The sequence below is a fragment of the Pseudorca crassidens genome, chromosome 7 (assembly GCF_039906515.1).
Source record: "Pseudorca crassidens isolate mPseCra1 chromosome 7, mPseCra1.hap1, whole genome shotgun sequence".
In the NCBI taxonomy this organism is placed as follows: domain Eukaryota; kingdom Metazoa; phylum Chordata; class Mammalia; order Artiodactyla; family Delphinidae; genus Pseudorca; species Pseudorca crassidens.
The window spans coordinates 83,505,192-83,521,964 of NC_090302.1; positions in this window are offsets into that span (position 1 = coordinate 83,505,192).

Below are 16,773 nucleotides of genomic sequence, written 5' to 3' on the forward strand. Positions count from 1 at the left end.
TGCAGGGCTGTGGCACAGACTGTCTGTGTAGGTCTCACTCTGTCCTATCTGCCGCAGACCAGCTGTTTCACCCTCCTCTGACAGCTTCAGATGCTCCCCTTCTGTTCCAACTGATTTCCCCATCAGTGAGGGGGCTTCCCCAGGTGCAGGAACTTCTTCACCTCCCCCCGCAAGGAGCACAGATCCCATCCCTCTTCCTCTCCTCTTCTTTTTGCCTTCTTTTTTTCATCCTACCGGGTTATGCAAGGATCTGTCTAGTCCTTTCCAGTGTCCAAGGTCTTCTGCTAATGTTCAGCTGGTGTTCTGTGAGAATATGGATATGTACATGTATATGTATTCTTGATGCATTTGTGGAGCGAGGTGAACTGCACATCCTCCTATTCCTCTACCATCTTGGTCCTCAATAGTAATCTTAAGAAAGCAGGAGTATTATTTCAGACAGATCAGACTTCAGAGCAAAGAAAGTTATTAGGGATAAAGAGCGGCTTTAAATCATGATAAAGGGGTCAATTCTCCAAGAAGACATCACAATTCTTAAGGAGTATGCACCTAACAACAAAATACAGGAGGGAAAAACTGATAGAACTGCAAGGAGAAATAGATGGATTCACTATCATAGTTGGAAATATCGACACCCTACTCAGAAATGGATGGATCCAGCAGGCAGAAAATCTGTAAGGACACAGTCAAATTCAACACCTCCATCAATCAATTGGGTATAATTGACATCTATAGACTACTTTGTCCAACAGCAGCAGAACACACATTCTTCAAAAACTCACACGGAAAACTGGACAGGTACATGTAAAAGTATGAGATTAGAACACTCCCTAACACCAAACACAAAAATAAGCTCAAAATGGATTAAAGACTTAAATGTAAGGCCAGAAACTATCAAGCTCTTAGAGGAAAACATGGGCAGAACACTCTATGACATAAATCACAGCAAGATCGTTTTTGACCCACCTCCTAAAGAAATGGAAATAAAAACAAAAATAAACAAATGGGACATAATGAAACTTCAAAGCTTTTGCACAGCAAAGGAAACCATAAACAAGACCAAAAGACAACCCTCAGAATGGAAGAAAATATTTGCAAATGAAGCAACTGACAAAGGATTAATCTCCAAAGTTTACAAGCAGTTCATGTAGCTCAATAATGAAAAAACAAACAACCCAATCCAAAAATGGTCAGAAGACCTAAATAGACATTTCTCCAAAGAAGATATACAGATTGCCAACAAACACATGAAAGGATGCTCAACATCACTAATCATTAGAGAAATGCAAATCAAAACTACAATGAGATATCATCTCACACTGGTCAGAATGGCCATCATCAAAAAATCTAGAAACAACAAATGCTGGAGAGGGTGTGGAGAAAAGGGAACACTCTTGCACTGTTGGTGGGAATGTGAATTGGTACAGCCACTATGGAGAACAGCATGGAGGTTCCTTAAAAAACTACAAATAGAACTACCATATGACCCAGCAATCCCACTACTGGGCATATACCCTGAGAAAACCATAATTCAAAAAGAGTCATGTACCAAAATGTTCATTGCAGCTCTATTTACAATAGCCAGGAGATGGAAGCAACCTAAGTTTCCATCATTGGATAAATGGATAAAGAAGATGTAGCACATATATACAATGGAATATTACTAAGCCATAAAAAGAAACGAAATTGAGTTATTTGTAGTGAGGTGGATGGACCTAGAGTCTGTCATACAGAGTGAAGTAAGTCAGAAAGAGAAAGACAAATACCATATGCTAACAAATATATATGGAATTAAAGAAAAAAAAATGTCATGAAGAACCTAGGGGTAAGACGGGAATAAAGACACAGACCTACTAGAGAATGGACTTGAGGATATGGGGTGAGGGAAGGGTAAGCTGGGACAAAGTGAGAGAGTGGCATGGACATATATACACTACCAAACGTAGAATAGATAGCTGGTGGGAAGCAGCCACATAGCACAGGGAGATCAGCTCGATGCTTTGTGACCACCTAGAGGGGTGGGATAGGGAGGGTGGGAGGGAGGGATATGCAAGAGGGAAGAGATATGGGAACATATGTATATGTATAACTGATTCACTTTGTTGTAAAGCAGAAACTAACACACCATTGTAAAGCAATTATACTCCAATAAAGATGTAAAAAAAAAAACTCACAGGGAGCATTCACCAAGACAGACCACACTCTGGGCCATAAACGGCTTATCCCAAAGGCTGCAGGTGTGGAAAGGTATGGTTGTGGTTGTTATTGTCATCGTTATTATTTTTAGGAAAGGGTGTGAAAGTAAAACATTTAAACCCATAGTTCTGAGTAGAACTACATTCTAGAACATCAGAAGCAGATGGAAATCAAACACAAGTACAGTCTATCCTGAACAACAAGTAGCTCACACATGGTTGTTAAATAAGGGAATGATGTCTATATAATGAGTCAGTTTTGTCGGTTCACAGGTGAGTTTTCTTGGGAATGGGAGACAGAACAGAAAGAACCTCTAGCACCAAAGGAAAGAGCCTGAAGTTTGGCTGCTGCATAAGCAGAGCCCTTTCAGCTCAATTTTAAGTAAACTTAAGACGCGTGCCTGCAGTGAGGGCTCCCCTCCCACCACCCAAGCCCCACAGCGCCCTCTGCTGGTGACAGGTGCACTCAGGGCTCACTTCCAAATGCATGGTCTCAGTACCCCCAGACCAGCCATCTGTGCCCTACTGGTTACATGCATTTTAGTATCGATGAGGCCTTCTCCAGCTACCACCACCCCTGCTAAATTCTCCCTCAAGGTAGCAGTTCTTGTTTTCATGAGGCCTGTGGTTACAGAGTTGCAAAGGTTTTGAACTGCCTACTCCCAATCCTAATTTCTGCATAAACCCTCTTATGTTTAATACACAAAATGCATTTTTTTTCCAGAAATGCATATATTGTTTTGTAGCAGAAGGATCTACAACTAATTTCCAGCAAAACGATTTTGATTATATGAACAGCACCGTTTGCAAGAAAAGGCTGAGTGCCAAATATTTACTTCTAAACAGAACAATTATCTGTAAATACTATATATCAGGTTCCCACTGAGCTCAAAGCTCAGTGCTACTGCCAGAGAGAATCAGAACATTGTGAGTCATCGACTCTGCCCTCTACAACCTTACAAAGTGCCATTGGGGGCTTGCAGGTACTTGTGCTGGGCAAATGTGTGATACAAGGCTTTTTATGTTCTGTGACAACTCAGTCACGCAAGTAATTAGTGCTCTGGGCACTCAAAGGAAGAAAGAGATTGCTCTCTGGGCGAAATGGCTACGGACATCTTTAGAATACAAATGCCCTTTACCTTGATCATTCATTCATTCAACCAAACTATTTATTGAGCATCTACTGTGCCCCAAGCACTGTGCTAAGTGCTGGAAATACACAGAAGAACAAGTCAAATACTGGTCCTTGTGCTTATGGAGCTAGCAAGGAGGACAAACCTTATATAAACAAATGTAAGAATTATTTAATTGCTATTTTACTAACGGCTCAAATTAAATTTTAAAAAAAACCCTTAAAGTCAGAGGGAATTTCATTAGAGGAGTAAAAAGAGAGGAGGTCATTCCTAGCTTAGGGATTCAGGTAGGCAGTTTATCTTGTACTTAATTGTCATAACCTCAAGCCTCTCAGTTACACAATCAGCCAGGGAGTCCTCGGTCACTTCCCAGATGGCCGCCATGGCGCTGCAATGTTCTACATCAATTCATCCTCAGTGCTAGTTACAAACTCTTTTATGAAGAGTCATCCTCATCAGGGACATTGGAACTGTAGTCTTCCTTCTTCTCATGCCGTTGTACTTATGAATCACTGGTCGTCCTGATACCCTATCAATACATCTGCTCTTAATTGTTACACAGAGCTGCCTCCTCATGTCAAAAGGCAAAACTGCTGCCTTGAACCTAGTCCCACATACCTGACCCTTGAAAAGTCTGAGGAAGTATCACACCCCTGAAGCTTTGTGTGGGAGAGTTACTTAGGAAAGAGCCCCTGAGCTAAAAGAACACAAAGATTTATGGGAGTGGGAGGAGTGGAAGGGTATGGGATGACTTGTTGATGCACTAATTTGGGCTTGTCCTTATAACGTCTTTTCCTTCACATCCATCTCCCACTTCCAATTCCATGCAGGTAGCTGGGTTTTTGTGCTTCCTGAATCTAGAGAAATTTGTATTGCTAGGCAAAAAAAAAAAGCTTCTGGAAGACAGCCTCTCTTTCATCCTCTTATGAAAGCCTTTTTGAGGAGATTGAGGTAAGCAGTTCAGAGGGGAAGGTGGCAGATATGCAGGTATTCCAAAGGGAACTGGAGAGAACTTAATGCTTCTGCAGGAAAAAAAGTGCAGCAGAGAAGAAAAGAGATGGCCCTGAGTTGACTGAAGGGCTGCTGTGTATCCACTCACAGCTGGCTCTCTCACTTCCCTTGAGAGATGGTGGAAGGGAGGGGTACACCTAAGAAGTCCAAGCCTTGAACAAGATCTGTCCTGTCCCCAAGCATATCTCAGAATTCGTGCAAAGCCCCTGGAAGCCAGACCCACTATGTAGTGTTGGACTCTGATCAACAGCTCTATATAAGACCTACCTTTTCTCAGTAAGGACTTAGGCATGACTCTGGAAATAGGTGGGAAAAGAATGCTAATAATCTCACCTGAGATTAAACTTTGCACCAGCCCTGTGGAATGGAGGTGTGGAATCAGATGTGATTTGATTTCAAATAAGTAAAGTTTTTGACAGGCATTTCATGCATATCTGCCTTCACAGCCTAAAAGTCATATTCACTGTACTTAATCTTTTTTTCCACTCTTTACCTTGTACAACTAAATAATTAATTGCCTTGATAGCCTAGCGATATGTCTTTCTTTAATTGTTAAACATGTGTTAATAATTCAAAAATCCGCTGTTGACCTCCCCACACTCTTGTGATTTTTGCAGGCCTCAGAGCTCTTTGAAAGTCTGTCACTCTTGAATCCAGAGTCAGTTAAAAGCTTTCTGGTTTGGTCCACTCTCTAGAAGGTATCCTGCTTGCCAATAAGGTGCTGGGGTTAAATGGAAGACAGAGTTCAAGGATTTTGAAGCTCTGATTCAATTATACTAAATGAGTGTAAGAGATTCAGATATGTCTCCACTGAGGGCATTCACCCAGCCCTTGGGGACATCTTTTTTTTTTAAGCTGGAGAACTCTGTCATTGGAGAAACCTCACTCCTGGGATTTAGGGTTGCACAGACCCTTTTACTCAATTTAATCCCCATTTCAAGCAGCAATAGCTGAGAATGAATGGATAATGTGGTTACATACACGCTTCCGTTGGACTAGCGCTCCGTTTTCTTCACCCGTCTTTTCCCCACACCATGCTCTATTCCTGGGGCAGCATGATATAGTGGTAGCTGAGCTTGGAAGTGGAGCAGCCCTTCCTTCTGCTACAAATTTTATCAGATTTCCAAGCACTGGGTGGTCGGGGGGAAACTTTATCTACTTCAGTACAGATTTAGTACAGATAGAAGTTATTCTGGCTACTGGGTCTTTGTCATATGCATAGATTATACAGTTTTAAAGACGTAAAGGACCTTAAATGTTAATAAAACAAAACTCCACCTTACAAATAAAGAAATTAAGGACAAGAATCTTGTCCAAGACCAATTAGAATGGGCAAGGAGAAAACAGGCATGGACCCAAGTCTCAATCTGGTGCTGTCTCCGTATCACTGTCTCTTCAACTAGTCAAAAATAATTCTGCTTTATTTCTAACCCTTCCCTGAATCTCAAAGATTTGCTTTCTTTTGCTTGCATCTAATTTTCTCTGTGGCGTTTTGGGAGCCCTCCAGTAACTGCGCATCGGCAGGAAGATTATTTTAAGCTGAAAAATCTTGGTATTCTGCAAGCTCTGAATATCATTAATTTCCATATGTTCTGAGGGTTATTAAACGTTTTTCATGTGTTTTTGTCCCTGATATCATTTCCTTCTTGTGTTCTCTGCTGACTGGCTCAGTATCACCTACCCTGGTAAAATGTTCTGCCCCTTTAGTGTTCTGCTGTTCTTAAATGATATTTGACATTTGACATCTGGGATCTATGTCTGCTGCATAAATGGCTCTGAGCCAGACTTGATTTGCTGCTTTCATCAAACTATTTGTCACCCTTTGAAGTTGGGACATGCAGTATTACTCATTTGTGATGTCAATGCACTAGGCAGAAATTTAGAAGTTAAATACTCTATTCATGATGAAGGACATTTGTGTCAAATACTAAAGATAACCAAAATTAGTTGTGGCACTGACTGCCGAAATGAAGTGATACCTAATTCTGAGGATCAGTCCAAAAGCTTGGTTGTCATCTCCCGAGAGGCTGGAGCACCAACACAGTATTGGCACACATCAGAGGTGACCCCTCAGGTAACAGAGTACCGTGCCCTTAGCAGGATGCAAAAGACGTTAAGCAGGCCTGGAGTTTTCCCTGAAAATAATCAGAGACTTTTAGGAACAGACCTAAACACTAAAGGGGCCACCAATTCTTACTCCAGCAACCTCTGAGGGTGAGCCAAAGGAGGCAATTTCAAGAATCTCTAATTGAAATCACTACCTCAGAGAAATACCCCCACTCCCATGTTTATTGCAGTGTTATTCACAATAGTCAAGACATGGAAGCAACCTAAGTGTTCATCAATGTGGCATGCATGTTCAAAAGATTAATATTCAGCCACAAAAAAGAAGGAAATCTTGCCATTTGTGACAACATTGGATGCTGTCCATTTGGATGGACTTGAGGGCATTATGCTGAGTGAAATAAGTCAGACAGAGAAAGACAAATACTGTATGATTTCATTTACGGGTGGAATCTAAAGATGCCAAACTCATGGAAACATGAGTAAAGTGGTGATTGTCAAGGGCTGGGGGGTAAGGAATATGGGAGGATGTAAGCCAAAGAGTACAAACATCCAGCTAAAAGCTAACTGGTGACTATAGTTAACAATACTGTCTTATATACTTGAAAGTTGCTAAAAGAGTAGATCTTAAATGTTCTCACCACCAAAAAAAAAAAAAAAAAGGTAATTATGTGGGGTGATGGAGGTGTTAACTAACCTTATTGTGGTAATCATTTCCCAATATATAGGTATATCAAATCATCATGTTCTACACCTTAAACTCATACAATGTTATACGTCAATTATATCTCAATAAAGAGAAAAAAATTTAAAAAGGAAAATATAAAGGAGAATTTTCTTTAGGAAATAAAAAAGAATTCCTAATGAAGGCTTTACTGTGTAACCAAGTAACTATGTAAGCATGGCAAGATACCCTTGCAGGGAAAGCATGTGGTGAACTCTTTAAGAGCCTGGAATGTAAACCACGTTGGCACAAGACAGAGTGGGCCAACTGTCATGCTTCCTACCAAAAAAGCTCATGTCCACGTTTCTGGCATGGATATGATACAGCTCAGATGAAGTAAAACTGAAAAACTAAAAAGGATCCTCATTCTCCTATACGGACCAATCCATTTTCTTCACTCTATGAGAGACAGACACATTAAGAATATTTCTGCAACTTGAAAAATATCACCATTAAAAATGTTGTTAGTCCTTTCCTGTGTTCAAGGATCCATGTAATAAATTTCAATTAAGAGTTAGTGATCTAAGGAGAAAACTCACCTCCTGGTGAATTAGTATGTATCCTTTTTATCATCAGGTAAGTAAAGTTTAGTCCCTCACTACATTTTAAATTTTTGATTGCCTAGGAACCCATTACTAAAATTAGTATTATAATAATAGTAACTATTTTTAGCCTAGGTTTATCATTTTATATATAAGTTTTCATTTTTATCCTTGTTATATGAGTCTATTTACTTTTCCTTCTTTTATTGTTGGTCATCTCAAAGGTGCTTTAGAAATAGGTAGAGCCTAAATAATAAATACATTAAAAAATTAATAAGGACAATTAACATATTAACCCCAGCTTATTTCCAAACTCTGTTGTTTGTGCAGGTTACAATCAGCTCCACACACCTTGGCCCTTGAAATAAATCAATCTAACAGGGCTAGCTGGATGGTTGCTGCAGGAATTCTGCTCAGCCAGCAAGGGGAGTGAGTGAAAAGGAAGGGAGAGCAACACAGATTTCCACCCAAGCCAAGGTTGGCTGTTGAAGCAGAAAGGGAACAGCCAGGGTTGGACATGAGCCACCTCAACTGCATGGAAGGATTTCAGATTCACCGATTTCAGAAACATTTAAAGAGCTGACGTTGAAGGAGTCCGGGTGTATCACACTGCCCACAATGTGGAATGTGTCCAACAGAGTAATGTTCACAGATGCAAAAGAGAAAGACAAGATGCTTGCCTCCAGCTCAACTGCATTCCTATCACACACATGATGATCTCTGCTTGGAACAATCTGAAATTTTTAGAGCCCTGATTCCTTCCTACCTTCTTTCTTTCCTCCCTTCCTTCCCTGCTCCTCTCTGTCTTTCCTGGGACAGAGCCAAGTATCTGTGAGAATAGGCTGTGGGTGGTCTACATGAGAGGTTGGCAGCTGTGCAGGATTCCAGACGGGCTGGCTGGCTTACTACCCCAGTGTCAGGCACAGTCTGCACTCAGCAAGGGTGTGTGGGATTGAACCGAGTCTTTTCCAAGAGACCATAGAGATTATGGAACCCAAATAGCAATGAAATCTACAAAACATTCGATGTACCCATTCATTGGAAAATATCAACCAAATGGGGGGAAAAGTCAAGAATAATTCCGTACCTAGGCCATTCAGATGTGAGTGCTCTATATATGGTCACTCATGAAGATGACCTTTGATGAGAAGGGTGAAAATCAAACAAAATATTAAATAAATACAGTCAACAGAGATTTCTTCTTCAAGCATAGATCAAATGCATTGCTTCATTTGTATTCAGATTTATGTATATTTCAGGTTGACTAATATAAGGTGACTTAGGGAGACCCAGAGAACAATTGCATCCCTGAGGCTAAAAGTGTGAAATGCAATGACAGTCTTTATTAACCTGGGTAAGGCGTTTATGTCCCTTGAAAGACACACTTTGAATCGTTCTATCATTCTTTAAACAAGTTAGCTCTGGTCTCCCCCACCCCACCTCTTTGTGCTCTGTACAGTCAGGACACAGATGGCATTACTTTTTAGGAAGAGGACTGCCTCTAATATTAGTCTCCCAAGCTACAAATGTGATTTAAAACCTCTCAGCCAGCACTTTATTCGTGGCAAGATGCATCGCCTATCCCCTGAGAAGTCATGAGTGCAGTCTCCCTATGAGGGCACTTAAAGTGGACTGAAATTGAATAATCTTTGCAATTTACCTTGGCTATTTCCCTCTGGTATAGAATAAAGTTGGAGATGCAGAGAGCTCAGAGAATCACAGCAAGCCAAAGATTTGGGGTTTGGAGAAAAGCCCACCATCATTTCCACTCCTTATAACCACCCACCTTCAAGCCACAAATGAAAGAAGAGTATCTGTGCCCACAGATAATTTGAATGATTTCTCTGAATGTGACTCATTTAGATGAAACATATGGAAACTCACTTGGGCAAAAATGAACTAGGGAAGGTGGGGGAGAGCGGGAAAAAAAAAAATCCATTTGACTAGATTACATCAAAAGCAAGATTTCTTTGGGATGCCTCTTCAACATTACTTATATCCTCAATGAATTATTCCACATTTATAAAAACAGCTTATGCTCCATGTAGACTTTAAAAATTGTTATGGTTCTTTTTGTTTGAATCCAAAGGAGACACAAGGAAAGCTCTAGGTGTAAAATGCGATTATGGTTCTGGAGTTTGGAGTACTGAATTTTTTCACTGGGCTGACTACCATAATCAAATTAATATGGATCCATCCGGTCTCCATTTCCTTGGTGTGGTGTAGGTTCACCCCATGTTACATAAGTTATGCTCCTTAAGGACTTCATCACTTGACTTATTTGCCTGACTGGAAAAGTTGTATCAACATATAAACTAGTCATGATGATAACTACTGGCCCAAATGTTGTGATGTATACGAAGTCATTCTAATCCTCAACGTGACACCAACAAAATACATGTAAGAGAGTAGTTACTTATACACAGTACTGTGCAGGATGCTGTGTCGATAAAATTACACAAGTCTGGTCCACCCTTATTTTGAGGAGCCTACAATTTCTGGTGAACGCTGATAAAGTTACAGACATAAGTGAGAAGCATTCCACCAAAGCATTTTAGTGCATATCAAGGAAGAGGCTCATGACCGTTAGAGGTAGGGTGTGTAGCAAGTGCTGTGAGAGCCCCTCCCATGTCCCTTAGACCAAGGGTCCCCAACTCCAGGGCCGAGGACCAGTACTGGTCCGCAGCCTGTTAAGAACCAGGCCGAACAGAAGGAGGTGAGTGGTGGGCATCGTTCCCCATCGCTCACATTACCACCTGAACCATCCTCTGCCCCGTCTGTGGAAAAACTGTCTTCCACAAAACCAGTCCCTGGTGTCAAAAAGGTTGAGGGAAAAAAAAAAAAAAAAAAGGTTGAGGACCGCTGCCTTAGACCCTACCGTCTCTTTGTGTTTTGGATGACCTCCACCAGCAATTATCTGCATTTCTGGACTTGAGAGCTTTTTCCAGAGCCATAGAAGACTAATCAGCACATCTCAGGAGCAGCCTTCAACCAATGACCAGTGGGAGTTGGAGGATAAATTCCTCAGCTCCTTCATCTCTCAAGTGGAATCATTCCGAGGCATGTACTTTCTATTTCCCAGTTTCCCCAAGATTGAGCTCCAATTGCTCACCTTGACAACTATGTACAAATTCACCCTTATTTGACTGCCTTCCCATCCCTTTATCACTTTCCACATCCTTGTCAGTGTTCCCTGCATCTCCCAAAGAAGTTCTTTGCACTTGAATCTTTGCTTCAGGTCAGCTTCTAGAGATTAACCCAAATTAGGACAAGGTGAGTCCACCCTCTAGATTGGTCAGAAAATGCATCAGTGAGGGTCCACATTCAGACAGAATAAAGAGAGGAAAATAGTCAACTCTTCTGTGACTGAACTTGAAAGGATTCATGGACATGCTGGTGTGACAGACACTGCGGGTTACCTACACTACAGCAATTGTTCCTCCCTCCATAGTCAATATAAATCAACTTGGCTTGGCCACAACAAGCTCAGAGTAGCTCAACCCCTCCCTTGGCCCCTGAGGATGAGCCAAGCTCAGTGCAAGTCAAGCATGATTGCTCCATTCCCATTTGCTGATTATCGTTAAGGGAGAGCAGTTGACTGAGTGCCCATGAGGCATAAGCAGAAATGTGCTGAGGAGCTCTTTTCCTCATGGATACACAGACAGCTGGAAAGGTAAAGAGCTTCTTTTTTGGCCTTCACCTTCTTTCCTATTTGGGAAGGAAACAGGCACCACTGGGGGAATGCCTGGAGTTATTGTAGTCATCTTATCCCCACGAGAGAAAGGTTGTTGCATTGCTAAACTAACCCTAGAACTTCCTACCTCCAGACTTCATTTATGTAAGATAAATATTTGTCAAGATTTCTGTTACGTACACCCAGTTTATCCTGACTGATACGGGTGCAATTCTAGAAACCAGTTCAACGAGGAAAGATGGTTTGCAAGTAACAGTGTTCAAAATAGCAGTGGAAATAGAAAGTCCCATATTATACTTTTTCTGTGTATCATTTTCATAGTTCACTTAAAACTTTTAAAATGAAAGAGACTGACGTTAATATTCCATTTCCCTCCTGGGATACTCCCCTACAGACCCTCATTATGCAGTAACAAACTCCTTAACCCAGCTTGGGCCCTTGGGCCTGCTTCTACCTCTGCCTGAATTCCTTTCCCTACAGGTCCTCATGGCATCTTCCCTCACTTCCTTCAGGACTCTGCTCAGTTGTCACCTCCTCAGTGACAATCCCCTATGAAATGACATTACCCTTGCTCTCATCATCTCCTTTCAAGGAAAAAATGTATGCGGAAGAATGATATTCGGCCCATGAAGCAGGAAGGTTATTACTGTCATTATAAAAGGTGCATTAAAGTTTATAATGTGGCCCAGAGTGACCAGGTTATTAAAAGCTAATGCTACAGATTCATGCACCATCAAAGAGACTGGCTGGGTTGACGCAAGATGTCATTTTCAAACATGACCCACACAGAATTATTGGGTCCATATTTTAAGGTCGTTTTAGCCACCTACTTCCAATAATAGTAGTTAATATTAAGGAGTCATCCTTTTGGCTGATCAAATTTCTTGCAGAGCTTTTCTGCTTTCCTTTTATTTTGAGGAGATGGGATACATGCCTTAACTGCCATATTTTAAAACTGTCACCAAATCACCTATTGCCCTTTAGGAGGAAAAAGAGGAGGAGGAAGAATAGCTCTGGGACAATATACCTCCTCTCTTCTTGAAATCTCTACCTGGATGACATAAAGCACCCAAACTCCACACCACATACGCAAGTCCTAAAAGCTATTCACATGTCCCTCTCCTCGGTCTTCCTCTACCCATAGAGGCTAGAAAACTAAAATACTCCATTTAGCTAGGGGTGGCCATGAAACTTAGTTCAGGCCAATATGATGTAGGAAAAGTTCCTGGGTAGAGGTCCCTTCCCAAATAAAAGGGAAAATTTTTACTAGGATACAGCCCTTCACCTCTTGGCCCTTCATCCAATTTTATACTTGTAAAGCAGGTACAAGGGGAGGATCACAGCAGTCATCTTGAACCATAAGGAGATAAGCAAAAGGGTAAAGGGCTACACACCACAGTAGGTAGACCAGAAAGCTGAAAAGAACTCTACTATCCCTGAATTGTTGAGCTGCTTTATAAGTCCTAGATTGTATAGCCGTGGACTCCCTGTCCTGCAAATCACACACACCCCTAACTGATTCAGCCATTCCAGTGAGTCCTTCTGCTCTTTGTAGCTGATCACTAATATAAAGACAGGGACTGAACTCATGCAACCCCCTCTCACCTGGCCCCTTTTCCAGTATCTTTATCACAGTAAATAACACTTCCATCCTCCTGAACACATAGGCCAGAAATCTAGGAGTTATTCCTGACACCGTTCCCTCCTTCATGTCCATATCCAACCCATCACTGCCTAAATGTCTAACCACAATCACCATCTTTCCAGATACCACTGTCCCTCATCAGAGTGCCTATGACAGCCTCCTTGCTTGTCTCCTTTCAATGTTAGGTCCTCACTGTACTCACTTTCCTTTTCAAAATACAAATCTAATCATTCTTTCACACACACACATACACACACACACCTGCTTGAAAGCCTTCAGTGGCTTTCCATATGTCCTGTGATCATGATCCAAATATTTAATATGGCCTAAAAAGCCATTTGGGATTTACCCCAGCTCTTCTCTCCAGCCTCAGCTTGTGCTAGCTTTCCTCTGAGTTTCAGCTTCCCAGACCTTCATTTGTAAGAAAGCACCCTACTCCCTCCTCTATGAGGTCTTTGCACAGACTTTCCTCTGGCCAGAAAGTTCTTTTTCGCCTCTACCCTTTGCTACTTGACTCCTGGCAAGTTCCTCTTCATTCAGAACACAGTCCTGACTTCTCAACCTCAGAGAACTCTTCCATGACTCAGCTCAGGAGTACAAGATCCTTTGTTTGAACACTGCCACACAACAAGCTTCCCTTTTTCAGAATCTCTGGTTGTAATTATGCATCCTTAGTGGGATTAGTTCTTTAATGGTAAGTCCTTGAGAGCAGGTTCTCTGATTTTTTGTTTTGTCTTCGCATAGCATTCTCCATGCCTGACACTATGCCCAGCACGTAGTAGGTTCTTAATAAATATTTGTTGAACAAGGATTGAATGGAAGAAAGGCAAATAGCCCATTCAATCAGCCAGGCCCTAAATAATTGATGAGTAACATTATATTATCTAAACAAAGTGGAACTATATAATAATATGATTGAGATAATATCAAAAATATATTGAGCTTTACTGGGCCATAAATATTTGACGAATCACCAATCTTTACCATCTCACTCATGGTATTTATTTCGGGATCTGCTTCCTCTGAGGCCTGGGTGGACTGGGTTAGGCAGTGGTGTGGAGTGGGCACACAGTCTGAACTGCTGAGGCCAAGCTATGAGATGGTGGCCCTGACTAGAACTTAATCCAGACTTACAGCCTGTGTTGGGAATATCATCAAATTGGAGAGAGAAGGTGTGTGAGTCCTTTATTCCAAATAACCTTCCATCTGAGACATCCCTAACAGGCACTACCCAAACATGGGTTGTGGATCACTGAATCAAGCCACCAACTGACAAAGAGGCTGCATGGGAACTTGCCCTCACAGTTCACACCCCCCTCATCATATGACTTAGAAAAATGTTAAATGGATAAAATTGAAAAGAAGGAAAAGAACCAGCAGAAAACATGTCTTGATCTAGAGGGTCTCAGTTTGAAAAGGTCAAGTCTTTCCTCAAGGGGAAGGTGCTCTTCCTTTCTTAATGGTTCTCTCAGTCATTGGGTCACAAGGATTTATCTGTTCCCACATTCACATCTAAATCATGTGATTCAACCAAAGGAATCAGCAGTGGAGACAGACTGTGTTTTGTGGGAGTGAGAGAATAAATAGATGCTTGTGAGGTGGGGACATCTTTCAGCCTAGAATCTGGAAAAGGATCTTTGTCTAGTGACAAAAGGTAATCAGGATGGAGCGGAGAGCAAACAGAGTGAATAACATGTAACATTTCCCTCCACCTCTACCCAAACCAGCTGAACACCATTTTATTCTATTCCTTCCAAGAGCCAAATTTTGGGGGTCAGAAGCCATGGATTTAAGCCTCCAATCTGCCGCATATGAGTTTTGTGACACAGATGGTAATTTAGTCTCTCTGAATCACATTTTTCCCATGGCAACCAGAACATGGAACCCAGTTGGTAAATAAAGATGGAACCGCATGCAGAATTGTGCCAAGAATCAATGAGGTCATGTATGTGAACTCCATTTATGCATTGCAAGGCTTATATCCACATTAGCTCATTTATTTGGACTTCTCATTTCCCAAACTCTCCTTACCATATTTAGGCACCACAGAGGTTATGTGCTTTTTCACCCCTGATGAAAGAAGGTAATTCTCTCAAGGGCCACACCTTGAGCACTAGCCAGCTTTTCTGAAACTCCATACCTTCTCTGTTGGCTTGCCTCTCTTTCATATGACATTCTCTTAAGCCCCTCATGGAACTGTCTTCCCCTGACCCCATTCAATGGTGTCTTGGGAAACAAGAAGACCTCAGACTACCCTCAGAAGTAAATTACAGGTTCTACTCACAGGCACCAGCTGCTTATCATATGACCTCCAGGAGCTTTCACACAAAGCTAAGTGTGGCTGGGAGAGATGTACTGACCTTTGGGTAGGAGGTCAGGACATCTTGGGTGCAAATCTGTGTTTGAGGCCCCCAATCTCCGTGGAGCATGTGGCCTCTGCAGTTGTGACATACAACCCATGTAAGACAGCTCCCAGTGCACCTGGAACTAGCCCCAAATCCTCACCAACAACAACCTGGTAACTCATGGATATTGTTCAAAGTGTCCACGTTTGCCCACAAGGTGCTTAAAAAAAAAAAAAAAAAACTATGTGATAAGTGATTTGTGTAAATTTGTGTGTGTGATGTATTAGAGCATTTTCAGTTTGTTGAAATTTTATTGGCATTAACTAGTTTTGCAAAGTGTTCAATTTCTCATTCTGAAGAAAGGATGGTAACGGTTTTAATTATTGGAGACCCCCACTGAAAAAATTTTAAAGGGATGGTAGAGATACAGATAGAGTTGTGTTTTGATTACCCAGCTGAAACAAGTCACAGAGGTTGATATCCAAAAATTTCACTATTTGATCATCTGTATTGATTGAGAAGAATCCTAATTCAGAGGTGTGGAGGTGGGAGGATCTTTCCCAATCTTGCCATTTCCCATCCCAAAATGAACTTTGAGTTTTGAGGATGAGGAGTGAAACAATATCTTCCCATTGGCTAGTATCTGTCACTTGAAAAAACTTCAAGGATCCATTCATGAGAGAAAACTAAATCATCTGAGGCCTACCGGAATATTCCAATAATTAAAATACAACACCCCTTGGACTTTTCAACATGCTAGAATGGACCTAAAGAAAAGTTAACCCAATGACCTCTCCTACAGGTGAGGAAATCTGAGACCCAGAAAGATGCAATGCTGAGAGGTAAACCCAGCCTCATATTTCTAGCCAGGTCCTCTCCCCACTGGATCATACTAGGTTCGCCGAGTACGGTTGTTAAGGGTCATTCACAAAGAAGCACTCATTGCTTTCAGTCTTTAGCTTCCACAGGTCTCCTTAGGAGCAATATCTCCTTTCTTTCTGTCTGCTTGTGCTGTCATAACAAAATATCATAGACCAGGTGGCTTAAACAACAGAAAATTATTTGCTCACAGTTCTGGAGTCTAGAATTCCAAGATCAAGGTGCCAACAGAATTGGTGTCTGGTGAGAGCTCTCTCCTTGAGTTGCAGTTGGTTGTTTTCTCCTATGGTCTTGCCTCTGTGTGTGCATGTGGAGAGAGGGGGAGAGAGAAAGAGAGAGAGAGATCTTCCCTCTTCTTGTAACGCCACTAATTCTATCAGATAAGGATCCAACCTCATTTAACATTGATTACCTGCTAAAAGCCCGATTTCCAAATACAATCACATAGGGGTTAGGACTTCAACACATGAATTTGGGGGGGGGGGGACACGATTCTGTCCACAGCACTTTCTCACTACTCAAGAAGCTGATTTTATAACCC